At 38.8% G+C, this 3,734-nt stretch overlaps 1 long non-coding RNA gene across 1 annotated transcript in view; it reads right to left on the bottom strand.

The window, feature by feature from the left end:
* Positions 1–2,023: 2,023 nt before the first annotated feature.
* Positions 2,024–3,734, bottom strand: part of LOC109212010 — an 11,683-nt gene continuing 9,972 nt past the window's right edge. The window contains exon 2 of the long non-coding RNA XR_002065801.1: positions 2,024–2,204. This is a non-coding gene — a long non-coding RNA (uncharacterized LOC109212010). The remainder of the gene's footprint in view (positions 2,205–3,734) is intronic.

A 3,734-nucleotide genomic window follows, 5' to 3' on the forward strand; every position in this document is an offset into this window, starting at 1 on the left:
CATCATTTACATAGAATCAAGCCTCAAGGCACATGATTTTTCATTATAACTTCATAAACTTCAAACTTTAGATATTTAGGTCCGAAACACGTCAAATGACGTCCGATTTCGACCAAACTTCACAGAAAGTGCTTAACACATATTTAAGACTTGTACCGGGCGTCGGAACCAAAATACGAGCCCGATACCATAGTCTTTTAATCAATTTTCATTTCTATTTTCCTTAATAATTTCAGAAAAATAATTTCACAGAAAAATTCATTTCTCGGGCTCTCGACCTCGAAATTCGACTCCGGGCATATTCCCGAGTCCCATATTTTTCTACGGACCCTCCGGGACCGCCAAATCACGGGTCCGGGTCCGTTTACCAAAAATGTTGACCAAAGTCAACTTTAGCAATATTAATATCAAAATTCTTCAAATTTTTCACAAAGTTCACATATTTCAACATAAAAGCTTTTCGTCTTCGCGCCCGGACTGCGCACGCAAATTGAGGCAACTAAAAGCGAGGTTTTCAGGGCCTCGGAAGCACGGAAAAGAGAGAAATCCGGTGATGACCCTTTGGGTCGTCACAGTCAAGATTGTAAATACATGACAATTGACCTAAATATTTTCTAAAAGTCAAACTCGAGCTAGTAGGAACTTATCTGATAACAGCACGAAAAATTTACTATATTTAAAAACAATAATTATGCATGGATAGTTTATAATAATTTCCTACATACTAACATCGTCAAATTTTGCTAATATTATTTTTTCTACTTTTGAAATGGTTACGATCTGTTGTTCCCTTTCCATGAAATATTCATATTTTCTTAATATTTATTGATTTTGATGAAATCGATTTAAAATTTTCAAGTTAAACTGAGTGAACTAACTACTAGAGGATGGAGAGAATAGGAAGTAGATAAAAGCGAAGGAAAAAACAGTCCAAGAAGAAACCAATAATATTTTGGAATTCAAAAAATAAGAACAAATGAGAAAAATCCTTTTTTTAATTTGTTGTTTGAACCATACAGAAGGATGTGAATCCATACTCCTTTCCTTTCTTTTGCTACGTTCATGAAGTTTCTTCGATTTAGAAGTGCAACTAGAGGACCTGGGCCGAATTAAACCTACATTTGGAGCGAAAATAGCACGGGCTAGTTAGTTTTCGGAATGGTAATTGAAAAATAGCCAGCGTTTGTAAAGTCATTGAAAAATAATCACTGTTTTGCTGCAACATGAAAAGTTCCAGCATAATATACCGGAGATTGGTGCACCTGTGTATGAACTTCCAGCATAATATGCTAGAACTCCAACAGACAGTAAGTTCCAGCATAATATACTGGAGATTTGAACACCTATGTATGAACTTCCAGCATATTATCACTACTGGAAAATAAGCCTATTGCCACAGCTGGAAAACCGTTGCAACAGAGAGGTAAACCGTTGCCATAGAGCTATTGGAACGGTTTAGTGACCGTTACATACGCTGCCGTGCCAGTAGATCTAGAGTAACAGTTCTTGCAACGGTTACAAAAACCGTTGCTTAAGGTATATCTATAGCAACGGTTGTTCCTCTGTCTGAAGCAACGAATATTTCCTTCCTGTTGTAACGGTTAAAAACCGTTGCCATAGAGTTTACAACAACGGTTGGCAGCCGTTACCATATAATTTGTTGCAACGGTTATGTAAGCTATTGCAACGTTTATTTACAAATACTCTAACCGTTTCATTACGCTACTGTAACGGTTTTATTTCTTTTGCAACGGTTTTAACTACCTATTGTATCGGTTTGTCGCGCATTTTGGAACGATTTGTAAGACCTGATGGAACGATTTTGAAGACCTATTGGAACGGTTCTTGTAGAGTATTTTGGAACAATTTGTCAGACCTATCGGAACGGTTTGCAAGCCCTATTGGGACGGTTCTAATGGACTATTAAGCCACCTGTAAATGAACATTTAGATATACAAAATTTGTAATAACCTGAAATTTATATAAATAAAAAGATAAAACACATCATAATCTACATTGTCTCCATAAAACAAAAATATTTTAACCCAATATCACATAAGTTTTACATTTCAACACTTCAAGAGTTAGAGTAAGTTTCAAACGTTGATAACAAAAGATTCCTAGAACATGGACAACAATTCAAAGTTCTTAAGTAAGGTCTAGATCGTCACAATCTCCATCTTCCCTTTCTTCAATTGCTCCACCTACAATGTCACGACCCGGATTTCCCACCCTCGGGAGTCGTGATGGCGCCTACTAATAGGAGCTAGGCAAGCCAATTAATTTAACATTCTCTCAACATCATTAAAAGTATAAAGAAGAACGAGGCAATTAACATAAAAGCGGAAGTCTCGAAACATAAATAACTGAAACCATGTGCGGAAATTCAAATGCACCTCTACCCAGATCTGGTGTCACTAAACTCACGAACTTCTACTGAATGCTAAAAACAAAGTCTGAATAACAATACAGTACTGTCTGATCCGATACAAGGGAAATCAAACGAAAGACAGAGATAAGAGAGACTCCGGGCCATGCGGATTCCAGCAAGCTACCTCGAAAATCTCCGGACTGAAGTAAGCTCCCAACACTCCTACTGCTGACCAAAGGCTCCTGTTCCGGCACTATGATCTATGCAAAAAGCACAGAAGTGTAGCATCAGCACAACCGACCCCATGTGCTGGTAAGTGCCTGGCCTAACCCCGGCGAAGTAGTGATGAGGCTAGACAGGACCTACCAAAAACAACCTGTGCAGGTATATATATACAAAGGCAACAGTAATAACAACAGAGAATATCGACTAAAAAGGGGAAGGGGGCAGGCTCGGGGAAAATACAGCGAATACAGATCAACGGATATAACGACGAAACTATCTCAATACCATAGCTCATATATAAGTGGTCGGCGCGCCACACGATCCCATTTCTTAATTCATAAGTGGGCGGCGTGCCACACGATCCCATTTCATAATATATAAGTGGTCGGCATGCCAAACGATCCCATTTCATAATATATAAGTGGACGGCGTGCCACACAATCCCATATTATAGTATATAAGTGGACGGCGTACCACACGATCCCATATTATAGTTCAAAGTATCTGACTTTGTAAAGAAGGCCCCATTAGGGGAATTCAACAACATAACACTTTAACCCGGCAAGGGTACAACTAACAGCCCAAATATCCCGGCAAGAGAGAGTACATAATAATAGCCTACACGTCTTGGCAAGGGAATAATCACAACACCTCCTCTTTTAACTCACTTCTTTCTCAATTATCACATTCTTGTTCGAGCCAACGCTCCAAAATATACCAACCGCGATTCTTCCTCAACCGCTCACATTATATGAAGTTTATCAATTAAACAAGGAAGTTATGTCACATCATTCGAGTTAAAAGCAATTAAGACCCACGGTCATGCTAGACACCGGTGCATAGACGACCGTCACCATGCCTATACACCGTACTCCACATTTAGCAAGTAGCAAACAACATCCTAATCCTATACCCTCAAGCCAAAGTTAGAACAAACACTTACCTCAAAGCCTTGAAATCCACTTAATCCTCAACTATTGCTTTACCTCGCGGTTCCACCTCCAATTCGCTCGAATCTAATCACAAATTGCTCAATTACGTTAATAAACATTATATGAATCAATTTGAATGCATAAAATCAGTTTCCCAAGTTTTTTCCAAAAATTCCAAAAATCGCCCCGGGCCCACGTCGTCGAAA

This window comes from Nicotiana attenuata, unplaced genomic scaffold (genome assembly GCF_001879085.1).
Source record: "Nicotiana attenuata strain UT unplaced genomic scaffold, NIATTr2, whole genome shotgun sequence".
Taxonomy (NCBI): domain Eukaryota; kingdom Viridiplantae; phylum Streptophyta; class Magnoliopsida; order Solanales; family Solanaceae; genus Nicotiana; species Nicotiana attenuata.